General features: G+C 40.7%; 1 non-coding gene across 1 annotated transcript; it reads right to left on the reverse strand.

Annotated features, from left to right (window-relative positions):
• Positions 1–13,700: 13,700 nt before the first annotated feature.
• Positions 13,701–13,807, reverse strand: LOC126931823 (U6 spliceosomal RNA). The gene has a single exon (XR_007717938.1). It is a non-coding gene; the product is annotated as a U6 spliceosomal RNA (small nuclear RNA).
• Positions 13,808–14,415: the final 608 nt, after the last annotated feature.

Below are 14,415 nucleotides of genomic sequence, written 5' to 3' on the forward strand. Positions count from 1 at the left end.
TACATATGTTGATTTTTGTGTCCTGAAGCCATACTGAATTCATTTATTAGTTCTAACAGCTTTTTAAATGGAATCTTTAGCATTTTCTATATGTAAAATAATGTTATCTGTAAATAGGAAGAAAAATTGTTCTGAATGCCTTGGATGACTTTTGTTTTTCTTGTCTAATTTTTCTGGCTAGGACTTTCAGTGTTACATTGAATAGAAATGCAGGAATGGGCATCCTTGCCTTATTCCTTAGAAATTCCTTGGAAAACTTTTTTTTCTTTAACCATAAAGTATGATGTTTTCTGTGGGTTTTTCATATGTAGCCTTTACTATATTGAGACAATTTCCTTCTGTTGCTAGTTTGTCGAGAGTTTTTTTAAAAAATAGATTCTTATGTTATTCAATGAGTTATAATAAATTAGTTATCATTTCTTTTGATGTTCAAATTACCCTGATTTGGTCAGTAGGAGCTCTTTCAAGCTGACTTTGTGTCCTTTTGATGTGTCCCCATCATTTTTTGAGAATTTTCTTCCTTTCTTGTGCAACAAGATGTTTCAGGTTCATCTTGTCCTTTCTTTGCCTCTAATCAACCTTTTTTCCAAGGAATCTGGGTCCCTTTTAATGGAGAAGGTATTTAGAAATTATAATCTGGGTTCCGTGCATACTTAGTGCATACTGGTATATTATCGTTTCTAGGCTTTGTTGGAGACAGAGCTAGATTATGTACGTATATAATAGATTAATACATACATAGTAAAATCATGTGTTCTAGAGGACACACTTTTTTCTCCCCTTTTTGTATGACAACTCTCTTTAGCTGTTAGAAACTTGGCTCTCATTATTGTCAGTGTATTTACTCATTTTCTCAAACCTAGGGTAACAGAAAAGTTTCAGAATTCTTAATCCATATCATTGCTAAAACCAAATCTAAAATTAACCAGAGTTCAACTTTAGTTATAACTTTCTTTTTCTGGAAAAAACAGACAGTGTAAATGCCTAGATCTTAAGTATATAATTCATCAAGGCTGACAAATGCATATGTCTATGTAACACATACCCCTATCAAAATATATATCCATCACTCCAGAGAATTCTCATGCTTTTTCCCAGTCAACACTGCCACCCTCCAGAGGAAACCTTTTTTCCTGATATTTTTTTCACCAAAGATTAGTTTTTCCTTCTCTAGCACTTCATTTAGATGGAATATAGACTCTTCTATTCTTTCGCTTATAATAATGTAAGAATCATCCATGTTATTGTGCATCAGTAATCCATTTCTTTTTCTTGCTGAGTTGCATTCTCTTGTATGAATATACCTTGATTATTTATCCGTTTTCCTACTGGTGAATATTTGGGTTGAATGTGGATGCTATGAATCATGATATACACATTTTTGTATGTCTTTTTGTGGACATATACTTTAACTTCTCTTGGATAAATACCTTGAAGTGGGATTGTTAGATCATAAGGTGGGTGGGGCAGATTGTACTTTCCAAATCTGGTCACAAGGATATCTTCAGTCCCACATGCTGCTTTTTTTTTTTTTTTTTAAATGTTCCTCTTTTCTATCAAGTAAAAACTTACTTGAACCTGAGCAGACTTGTGTGGCAGCAAACTCAATAGACTCCACATGACTTCTGACACCAAACTGTAACATACCATGTGTTGCCCTATATGTATTTCCCTACGCTCAAGGATCACAGTCCTGTGCTTCCTGTCTTTACTCACCCCCTCTGTCAGACATACACACACCCAGGTACCTATTGGACAGCTACACTTGGATGAACCAAATATCTTTAATTCAACATTTCCAAATCTGAACATAAAACTCTTGTCTCAAACTATTTCCGCTCCAGTATCTTCTTTCTCTATAGGTGGGAACATCATCCAGAAATCTGAGATATATCCTAGACCCTTCTGTCTAATTAATCAACAAGTCCATTGATTTGTATTTCCTAAAGCCATTTTTTATGTTACTCTTGCCTCATCATCTCCTCTCACCTTTACCATCTGTCACCTGGACTGTAGCAAGGCCCCTGGCCCCATCTCACACCCCTCAAAGACATTCTCCGTAAAGCTGCCATGGTGGCTCGTCTAGTGTGCAAACCTAAATATCTCATCGAAACTAAAAGCTGTTTCTCTCAGTAGGTGACATATAGAATGGCCCTTCATGATCTGGCCCCTAATTCTCTTGTTACTCTTGTTCCTTCCCCTCAAATCCCAAATCATCTTCATTTGCTTTTTACCTTCTATATTTGCTCATAAGTTATATTCCCATTATTGTTCTAACGTAATCCTCCAATATCCATTGTCAAATGTCCCCTCTTCTGCGAAGTCTTCCAGATCACTTCTCTGAAGACAGAATAAATAATTCTCAAATACTATTGCTCACCTGCTTATGTCTCTATTACGGTGCATACCACATGCTGTAGGTATTTATTGTTTTGTTTATCTCCGCTACTAGACTGTGGCCTCCTGGAGGGTGGAAACCTTTTCTTTTCCTCTTTCCATCACGGTGTTTGTCATGCCTCATATGGTACCACTCCAAAGAGAGTGCTTACTTAACTTTTTTTTGTTATTGTTGAAATACGGTTAAAACTATAGTCAAATACTGATGTAATGTTTAAAAACTGGAAATTCTAGCTTTATAAAATGAAAGTGACCGACTGGCAAAGAAGATCTGAAGAATGCTTCTGGGTCTTGTATGTGCTTTTTAAAAAAAATTATTATTAGGTTTTGAGTATCTTCTAATTCATTAATGATGAGGAAAAGGAAGAACACTGGCAGGTTTTTATCTCAAGTCATTATTAAAACAACATTTTTTTTTTAACCAAAATATTCTCTGTGTAAAGCATAGAGTTGTCTGTAAAATCAGCATTCAGGAAATGGCTTGGGTCTTGACCTAGTCCCTAAAAATGGAACAACACTGCTGCTTGGCCTGCAGAGCCCCTCCACCTCTCTAATGTATTTTCCTGATAAAGAGTTGATTCATGTTCAGGTAGAAAAGAATGTGTCTCCACATCTCAGTATGTGCCAAACAGAGCTCGTCATCTTCCCTCTCCAGCCAGCGCCACCTCCTGTGCTGCCTATTTTTGTTAATGGTATCACCATCCTCCCTGCCACCCAGGCTCAAAATCTCCCTGCTTCTCCCTCCCCCACAACAGCCGTCTGCTGTCAATGTTGCCTCCCTGTTCTCTCCCTCACCTGTGCCCTCCTCTGTTCTCATTGCTGCTGCCCTAATTCAGGTGCTTATTACCTCTTGCTTGGACTGCAGCAGTAACCTTTTAGTGGTCTCTCTGCCTCCCTCAAATCAGTCTTACATATCAGGTGAATCTGCCTGAAGCACCGCTTTCATCATGTCCTAACCCTGCTAAACACCTCTCAATGGCTTTTCTCTTCCCTGCAGACTAAAATCCACATTCATTCAAGGTGTGGCCTTTGTGACATTATTTCTCATTACTCTTTTCATGTTGCCTATGTTTCAACTAAAACTTTTTCTTTGTCACTCCCTCATTCATTGACTCACTAGATATTGAACTTCTGGGCAAGGCATGGAGGATACTGAAATGAAAGGTGGCATGTCTGAGCTCAAGCAGCTGACAAATCCCACCCTTCCCCACCGCTGGGCTTGTAAACCTCTCTGTCCCCACTGCCTGGATGGCTCTCTTCACCCCACCCCCATCTGCCTCTGCCCAAATTCCACTTGTGTTTCAATGCCCTGCTTTCCCTCAGTTCAAATATCACCTTCTTTCTGAAGCTTTCTTCTGCCTCACCTCTTTCTCTCTCCAAGCTGGAAGAAATCAATTCCTCCTCACAGGTTATAGCCCTTCCATGCATTCTCTTAAGGCTATGTCTCATTTTGTATTGAAAACTCTGTTGCTGAGAGAAAGGTCTATCAGCTTCACCTCTGCATCTAAAATAACATTCAATACAATGCTGTGCAAATACTAATTACTCAATTTAACTTAGTGAACAAATCTCCCAGAGATACCATGTACATGATGCCCCCCTGAGGCTTAGAATTTAGATCTAGAATTTTTTTTTTTTCCTGTTCTTTGCCTCTCATTGTCAAAGCCTCTGGCCTTCTCATTACCATGTTCTTTTTGTCCCGGGTGTGATGCCCAACTATGCATGGATTGGAGAAGGCAGTGCAAAGGGCCAACTAGGCTCCTTAAGCAGTCTCCTGACTTCGTACTCCTGGAGCTATGCTGTTTCAGAGCCACTGTGGTGACTTGGTTCTTTGGTGACCTAGTGTATGTAGGGTTTATTCTACCCTCTCCTAGAGGCAGTGTGGGTTCAGTCATCTGGAGCTCTCTGCTCCAATACTGGGCTGGCAAAGCAAGGCTGGGAACTAGGAGGTGGGTACACAGCAAAGCTTGAACAGGTGCTCCAGCCTCATGTGTAAGGGCAAAGGGTGGCTAGCTGGGTGCCAGAGCCAAAGGTTGCAGTTTCTCCAGGACATGCCAGGACCCTGGTGAGAATCGTAGTCTGACGGCACATTGGTGGGTGACAAGGAGCTGGGGATGAGTCCAAGCTGCGTCCAGGGCTTCCAAAGAGTGAAGGAACTTCATAGGCTCCTTTGGGAATGCTCCATGGATGGAGAACTCAGATCACATTTTTTGGCATCAATGGATCTGGCCTCACCCACTTTTCTAGTCTCAGCATCCAGCACATCTCCAGGTGCAGGCTGTGCTCCCTCTGAACTGCCCACTCATGGTTACTCAGGCTCACTGCCTGTTTGTGCCCTTGGGATTGCCTAAGCTGGATGCCTTCCCTACTGCCTGTCCCATTCTGAGATTATGGGAATCCTTTCCTTCCAAGCCCTATTCAAATGTCACATCTACTCCATCCTTCCTTGGATTCTCCACTCAAAATGCACCACTCCTTTCTCTAGTTGTAGAACTCATTTTATTTTGCTCTTATAGATAAGGTAGGTAGTTGTTGGTAAGCCTGTCTCCTTCAGTAGATTATAAGATCCTTGAAATTTAGCCACATATTATTCAGATGTACGGCTCCAAAGTTTAGCACAGTTCCTAGAACACAGAAGCCCTGTAGCTATCTAATAAATGCTTGTCGGATGGGTATCTGAATGAAATACCATCGTTGCGTTCTATGGAGATTTAATGTGCTTCCCGACAGTTTTCTGCTTTCAAAAAGAGTGAGGCAAACACAGATGACTGGTACCCCTGAGGTATCTTGGCCTCTGCCCTGGCCCTGAGGGAGTTTTCTGTCCTGTGTAGTGCAGGCTTTAGCACCAGAGGCACCTGGTGAACCCCGCCCCCACTCCCGCCAGCCTCAGAAACACAATGCCATCCCTGAGCCTGAGAGCCAGTTCTGTGAGTTGTCTCTGTCTCCTGACCCCCTCATGCTGTTCCTTCTCCTGATGGTTTGGGGCTCCCCTGTTCCCCATCACTAATTTCTTTGGCCTTGGCAATTCGTCAGCATGTAGGTGAAGTGTAGTCTTGATCTGAGAGATGGTGAGGGCAGTCACCAGACCCCAGGGGCAAAGTCTTGAGCAGTGACGAAACGGACACTGCTTTGTCCTCTGTCTACCTTCCAACAATCCCCTTTGACATGCACAGTTTTCAAAGAGCTCAGAGCCCCTGGTATCTGTCCAGCATGAGGATATCACAGTGTGCTTTCTCATACAGCTTCTTGTGGCCTCATGTGCCTTTATCTCATTCCCAACAAAGCTCGACATTTCTTGAAGGAAAGAATTGTGTAATATTCTAGTATTCATAACATAACATTCAGCACTTAGTAACTATATAATGAACACTGCTGAATTCTACAAATGAAACCCCTGGGCATCAGCATGAGTCATAGGCATCAAAATAAAACCACTGTAGTCTGTGATTAAAATATCTTCACCGCCGTGTTATCTATGATAACAAATAACTGGAAGTAATGACTAACCACGAGGGGCTCAAGGGTCAGTAAATGATGGTCGATCACTGTGATGGAATATTATGAAGTTATTAAAATAATTATAACTAATGTCTATGGAACAATGTGGAAAATATTTTTGATAGACTAGTAACTGATGGAATAAGATTTACAAAAATAGTCCAAAACTATCATTGTAATTGTCACTATGCACTATGACAGATCTGGGAAAGTGATATGAAAGAATGAACCTGGTATTAATGCTGTAAGAATTTTTAAGTGATTTTCTTCTGTGTCTTTAAGGTTGTAACTATATCTTCTGTATAAAAAATTAACTATATATTTAAGTAATATACAAATACATAAATAATTTTTGCTTGCAATCTTGGGGCCACAAGTAATAAGTCTGTCTAGCAGTGGAACAGAAGTGCAAAAAGGTGACTTTAATCAATGCAAATGTCTTATGTAGCTCATAGCCTTTCCACATGAATTTTGATAATGGAGGTGATGATACTGACAATCAAAATATGTTCTCTTCACTGTTCTACTGAAATCTGCAAATTAATGTGGAGACTGAAAATAACCATGAGGTCCTATGAAAAATAAGTCAACTCCAGTACGGTTGGGAATTTTGGGGAAGAACACCAATCCCACCTTGTGAATGGCTGATTCCTGACTATGTGGATGGAGTATGGGGGAAACTGCCCCATGACTCAATTATCTCTCACCGGGTCCCTCCCACAACACGTGGGAATTATGGGAACTACAATTCAAGATGAGATTTGGGTGGGGACACCGACAAACCATATCAGATTTTTTTTTTTAAATCAACTTCTTTTCTACTGATTGGCTACCCCTTTATATGCCCTCCTCCTTCCCTCCATCCACATAAAGATGGAGTGAGAGAAGTGGACAAAACCATTGAAAGGCTGGATTCTGTTTCCAGTCTGGTATTAAAGACCCCTGACATTTTAAGAAAGCCACTGACCTAAATAGGTGCTTTCCTTCATCCACATGGCCAGCCAGTCCTGTTCAGCCAATCCCACACGTTGAGTTCCCCCTGCTGGGTGGCAGCATTGAGCTCAGCATTGGCCACCCTTGGTTTCTGCCAGAGCTAGCTCATAGGGATCATGGGAGGATAAAATAATATATGGTGGAGGTTGTGGGAAAGCTGCACTAAATAAATGTGAGCTATTGTTAAGAAACATGGAAGCATAGCTGTTCTGGATCGGTCCACAATGCTAACAGCTGATTCAGATCTAACCAAAATTGAGACAATCAGCTACTAACAAAGCTGGGAAAAACAAAGCCCTGATTGAAATGGGCTGCAGCTGACTTCTCCAATCCTCCCAGCTGGACTCATTCAGGTTTTCATAGCAAATTGTTTGTACCTCCATCAGGGCTGATCACCCTGCGTGGGACATAAGCTCTCTGCCTATGCACCTGCCTGCTTTTCTAAGGCATCACTTCACCCTCAAGAGTTGCTTAATGAGAGAGAGAGAGAGAGAGAGAGAGAGAGAGAGTGAGTGTGTGTGTGTGTGTGTGTGTGTGTGTGTGTTTAAAATCTGAAGGCCTCAGTGACGGGGAGAGAGGGAGGGAGATACCCCCTCTCTAAGCTTGCTACTTATCACTTTCTTGAAAGATACACAATATCTTCATATATAAGTCACTGTAAATGGATATTGGCCTTTTCCTGAATATGGCTCCCATTCTTATTTATTTGGGCAGAAACTAGATGAGTTAATTTAATACCTCGCTGAGGGAATGGGGAGAGGATATAAGGGGGTAGGCAATCAGTAGAAAAGAAATAAGTTGATAAAAAACAATCTGATATGGTTTGGCCTGTGTCCCCACCCAAATCTCATCTTGATGTAGTTTCCATAATTCCCATGTGTTGTGGGAGGGACCCGGTGGGAGATAATTGAGTCATGGGGGCAGTTTCCCCTATACTGTTCTCATGGTAGTGAATAAGTCTCATGAGATCTGATGATTTTATAAGGGGTTTCCCCTTTCACTTCGCTCTCATTCTCTCTTGTCTGCCACCATGTAAGTCGTGCCTTTTGCCTTTCACCATGATTGTGAGGCCTCCCCAGCCACACAGAACTGTGAGTCCATTAAACCTCTTTTTCTTTATAAATCACCCAGTCTTGGGTATGTCTTTATCAGCAGTGTGAAAACGGACTAATACACTATCCAAAAGGCAATCCAGTCCAAGCTAAGGCAGAACCTGTTTGTTGATTAGGCGCTGGCCCTTCCCTGGGCCTTCTCATTTGACTTCTCTGAGAAGTGCTGCAATGGGGAAAGGAAGCTGATGCCTGAGTCAACTCCTTTGCCCCTCCTTCCCTAAGACATAGGGCACAGAGATATTAGTCACAGTTAATGAGGTTTGATTTAATGAATCAATAACAACAATTTCAGTCCTTTATTGTGGAGTCACTTATTGGCATGTTGGTCATTTATAAACTTCACTGCAAACCCACAGCTAGCATCATGTAGGGGCAGAGGCAAGTGGATATCATGGGTATCAATTGTAGAGATATGGTAGTGGCCCTTCAGTTCACCCACTGCTATACTGGTGTTAAAGTGGGAAAAGAGGTTCCCAGCCTCTTTGACTGGCCTGTTAGAGCTCTAAGTGGTTTTTTAGTAAATCCCAAATGAGGATAATACTACAGTCCATTAACTGAAGGCTCACTATATCCAGATCAAGTATCAACACTTGTTGCTGTAAATTCTGTAGGATCAAAGAGTTAATAAATTGCAGAGTGAGGATTCAATTCCTGAGCATGGAACTATGAACTCAATAAGAATCACAATTTATCTAATTAACAAGTATTGACTTAGCATCCACTGTAGGAAAAGTCTAGAGCTAGGCATCGGGAAGGATATAAAAAGTTGTACAGCCTCATTCTACTTCTCGCCAAGCTTCAGGCATGTGACACTCACTGAAGTAGTGGCTTAACATATTACATTTCCCACCATTACTGTCACTAGTACTATAACCACCACTGTCATAGCTCTGCCAGAATCACCTCTACCATCACCACTGTCAACACCAAAAAAACCTGTGAAGCATCTGTTTACATGTAGCCCTGTGACACTTCAGAAGTGGTACTTGGGTCACAGCTAGGACATGCTGAAGGATTAGGTGGTGCTTGAATGAAGATGAGATTGACAAACTCTACTCTTAGCTTTGAGCAGGCTGCACATGCCACTCTCCAGGGAGCTGTCGATCCAGGACAGAGCATGATGCTTGCAGAATGGGAAATGAGCTTGGTTTACATAATATTTTACAGGGAGTTGATGGTTGAGGTGTCAATCTCCTTTTCTGAGAGTCCATCTGTGCTGATTTCTCTTCCTGATCAAAGTTCCTACCAACCTATCACAAAGGGCACCCTATTATATCAGTTGGTGTCTCACCTCTGTGAAACTAGAAGGGGTGCCTTGGTATGTTTAATACCAAGGCAGCATTTTAAGCCAACTGTAACTTGAAACACACATGAGACAAATCTAGAACCAGAGACATAAAAAGTGAGTCAAAGTCTACACTGGGAACTTTATATATAAACAAATTTCGTGTACATGGATATACTATTCAGATGTACTTATATTCATTATGTTCCAATCACGGAACCGAAGGAGACCACGTACTCTTTCAAGCACACAAATCCTACCCTTCCTATCTCCATGCCTTAGCTTCTTTCCTATCTCCAGCCTGAAATGCCCTTTCTCTGAATCTGTAAATATATAAACACAATTGTTATGGGTTGAATTATATGCACCAAAAGATGCTCAAGTCCTAACCCCTAGTACTTGTCACTATGACCTTATTTGGAAATTGAGGCTTTGCAAATGCTCATGTTTAGATGAAGTCATTAGGGTGGGCCCTAACACAATATGACTGGTATCCTCATGAAAAAGGGAAATTTAGAGAGAGAGACAGTTGTGTGCAGAAGGATGACATGAAGACACAGGGAGAACATCATCTATGAGCCAAGGAATGTGTGAGGCTATCAGAAGCTGGGAAAGACACCTGAAACAGATTGTCTCATAGCCCTCAGAAGGAACCAATCCTGTTGACACCTTGACTTCTGACTTCAAACTTCCAGAACTGTGAGACAATCAATTGCCACTGTTCTAAGCCGACCACTGTGTGGCAGCCCCCAGGAAACCACCACACAAATCAAATCTCAACGTCTACCTGCTTCCTATGGAACATCTCTGAGTGTAGCCTGGTATTTAAGAAAATGTTGAACTGTAGGTCTTTGTTGATTGACTCACTGTGTGGACCCCTGATGAATAACACTATACTAGAACTTGTGATGATACAAACGTGATACGGTTTTACCATCAAGACCCTTCTAATCTTTGTGCATGACAACACATAAACTCTGTGTGTACCTGTAAGGCAGGATAACATAGGTGCTAAACAGATTCAGAATGACAGGTGACAAGAAAAGAGCTATCACAGGGAGGGCTCTCTGGAGGAGCTGGTGGGCTTGTGAAGTGGCTCAGGTAGTGGTTATCTCCCTCTTGATAGCATAGGAGACCCCACTAATCTTGACTCTGCCTGCCTATGCTGCTTTGTCTAAGTAGCCTTGGAGGTCAGAGCAGGTGCTCAGTCTGTGGTGCTGGGATGCTGTGGATAGGCACCTAGGTAAGGTATACTTACCTAGGAGTTACTAGGTAGTTACGGGAAGCCTAGGTAGGCTCTGTTTTGCTTCCCTTTCCAGAGACTCCTTTGGTGCTTACAGAGGATTGTGGGGAAGTTGAGCAGCAGCAGTCTGGGCAGGTTTGTGTGTACAGAATGTGGAAGCTACACAACATGGCCCTTTCTTGCTTGCATTGCTGCAATAAAATCTCCCCTGGCTGGGGGAGTCTGGGCTGGTAATAGAAAGTGATGTAGGCTATGGTCATCCCTCAACCTAGAGCTGAATCCCAGTGATGTTTATCATCAAGGGCTTTGAGGATCCTCAAGAATATGCCTTGTTCCCTTTCCTAGTCTCTTGACCTTGCCCCTGTCTTGTCCCCCAAACTTATTTACTGACCCATATTGAAAAATGAGAATACGCCAGGCTTCAGAATCATAAAAACAGGAATTGGATATATTTTCTAATCTCCAAGTACTTATATCTAGGGGATGAAGTCAATGTAACTAAAATATAAGGCATGGTGTAGGTACTAAGGAGAAGTTAAAATGGAGCCATTAGTGCTACCTGAGATTATCAGGATGGCTTTATGGAGGAGGTGGCAGGCTTGTTGGGTAGGTCAACTAGGGGGCATCTTCAGAATTTTGATATGCCTTTATATGGCCAACTGATACCCAAACGTTTGAATGCTCTTTTCTTTTCTCACTTGGCTCTGTTTTGGTAACCTGCCTGACAGATCCACTTGTGCTTTTTCCTATGCTTCATTTATTTCCTCCATTTTTAAATTTAGGCATTCATTCTAGCATTTATCCAATACTTATTAACTGATTACTTTTTTTTTGAGACAGGGTCTCCTCCTGTCACCCAGGCTTGAGTGCAGTGGTGTGATCATAGCTCACTGCCACTTTAAACTCCTGGGCTCAAGTGATCCTCTTGCCTCAGCCTCCAGAATAGCTGAGACAACAGGCATCTACCAGCACAGTCAGCTAATTTTTAAATGTTTTATAGAGATGGGGTCTCACTATGTTGCCCAGGCTGGTCTTGAACCCCTGGCCTCAAGCAGTCCTCCCACTTTGGCCTCCCAAAGTTTTGAGATTACAGGCATGAGTCACTGTACTTGGCCCCATTGACTGATCACTCTTTAAATCCAAAACTTTTCCTACTATCTGGCTGGAGTTGGCAGAACTATGCAGAAAATACACATGGGAATGAAGCTGACCTGGATCTCATCCTCAGAAACTTAGAACGCCGTAGGATTCATACATCTGGACTGTGAGGTAGAGTGAGACACACATCACCAGATGGCTGCCTATTCAACATCTTGGTCAGGAAACTTAAGAAGCAGAAACAACAGCACTCTCAATTGGCTGGTGGTCGGGAGGTGGGGCAGGGTAGAAGGGAGGAGTCTACCTTGTTGCCAGGTTTTCACCAGAAATACTGTCCACCATGGAGCAAGGCCTTGCCCTGACCTCAGTGCTAATAACTCAGGAAGCACAGGTCCAGAATAATAGCAATGTTCCCTTTGGCTGTCTGTGTCCTGAAGATGCCCCCTAGTTGACCTACCCAACAAGCCTGCCACCTCCTCCATAAAGCCATCCTGATAATCTCAGGTAGCACTAATGGCTCCATTTTAACTTCTCCTTAGTACCTACACCATGCCTTATATTTTAGTTACATTGACTTCATCCCCTAGATATAAGTACTTGGAGATTAGAAAATATATCCAATTCCTGTTTTTATGATTCTGAAGCCTGGCATATTCCCATTTTTCAATATGAGTCAGTAAATAAATCAACAAATATATATTGATTGAGTGCCTGTTAAGTGTTGGGCACTGAGCTATGCTCTGGAAATCAATATTTTGAACAGAACAGTGTCAATGATTGCAATATGATCTGTTCTTATTTGACTCCATTTCCTTTCAGCCTCCAGCTCCTTGACAGACTTACCACACCTGGGGGCTTGTGCCCCTCTCAGCAAAAGAAACATAAGATGCTCCCTGATGGTACTGAGAGGTGCCTCAATGTACAGGTGTTCTGGTTGTGATGCCTTGTATCTGTGGTCAGGACAGCTTGTTAGGTCCTGTCTTGCCAAAATCCCTAGTTTATAGCTCCTTGCCTAAGATCCAGCTCCCTGCGTGGCTAGACTTGCCTGACTACTCTTCTTACCTAACTTTTGACCCCTGCTATGGCTTGACCATCAGTTCTTAGATATCCCCTCAAATCTGGCTCAGTCAGGCCAAGCTGCTGATGCCCACCATAAGTCCTTTCTTACATCTTGGACCTGGATTTCCAGTCTTTATGACACACATGCTCTCAGGCAAGAAGAAAGGACAAAATGATACACAGGTATGCCAATATAAGTGTACTTGCCTGTTGGAAACCTGAGAATTGTCTTATCAGATAAAAAAAAACAAAATATTCAATAAGAATATAAGTTGGTGGGGAAAAGTGAAGTTAAGTGTTTTAAGATCTTTATACTAGCTGTAATGAGCATAAATATATTGTGTAAGTTTAAAATTTTAGAAATTATATGTTTCCATGTTGAGGATAAATATCAAAATAATAGAAATAGTATAACTCCCTAGCAGAAGGAAAACAGAAATAATAAAAATAGACAAACCCAAAGACGGTAATAAAAGGAAGGCAAATATATGCACAAAATAAAATTTTAATCCCCAAATATTAGAAATTTAAAAAATTTAAATGGATTAAGTTCTCCAGAAAACAGATTTTCGAGCTATAGTAAATACATATACACATGACATCATATAAAAATAACATGGAGTACTCTATTGTATACTCATATTCTTGTGTATATACACTTATAAATATGCACACATACATTCCTGTGTATAATATTTTCAAGAGACATGTCTAAAATGTAAAGATAAAAAAAGGTGACATGTAAAAGGATGGAAAAAATATAGCCGGCAAATACTAATCAGTAGGCATCTTAGAAGAATACACTCATATAAAACAAAATACACTCTGAACATTATTAGAGAAGTATAAATTCACAATGAAAATGTTTTAATTAACACAATTATTACAACTTGATATGTAAGAACATAAAATAAGCTTTGTAATATGAGAAAAATTGACAGAATTATACAAGGTATGCTGTCCCCAAAAGGCAAATAAAGAATTGCATGAGCAAAAAAGCATAATAGAAGATTTTTATTCTATGAAATGCTTCATGAACTTGCATGTCATCTTTGTGTAGGGACCATGCTAATCTTCTCTGTGTTGTTCCAATTTTAATATATGTGCTACTGAAGTGAACACAGAATAGGAGATTTTAATATACTTCTATCATAGATGTATCTTGCAGAATAAGAATCACAATGACACAAGATTTAAACCAGATAAAAAAATCTGACCTATTGAATGGACATAGAACATTGTACCAAAAAATTACAGAAAACATTTCTTTCCGGCACACAAATATTTATAAAAGCCTATCATTTCTGGACTTTGAGTCAATCTCAATAAATTTTACTAGATTGAAATTGTATCAAGCATGACTTCTAATAAAAGCAATTAAACAAGAAATCAACAAATAGAATATTCCCATAAAATGGCAAATTTGAACATACTTAATAAAGACGTGTGGACAGATAACAAAGTATAGTGTTTATTAGGACATATTTTGAGTTAAGGAATCGTGACAATACTACTGAAAATGTGAGTGTGCTAGAGCTGGCTCATATCAGCTTGTAAGAGCTGACTGTTAAATATTCAGAAAACTTTCCAACTGGTTGTTAAACCATTTGTAGCTTGAAATTGGTCATGGTGGAGTATTTACAAGGCAAATATGAAGTTGGCATGCTACAAATCAGGCCTTCTTTTTTCCTTTTAAATTTTTTTACAGGCTAGTTACCACAAAACTGTGG

This window comes from Macaca thibetana, chromosome 11, assembly GCF_024542745.1.
Source record: "Macaca thibetana thibetana isolate TM-01 chromosome 11, ASM2454274v1, whole genome shotgun sequence".
NCBI lineage: Eukaryota > Metazoa > Chordata > Mammalia > Primates > Cercopithecidae > Macaca > Macaca thibetana.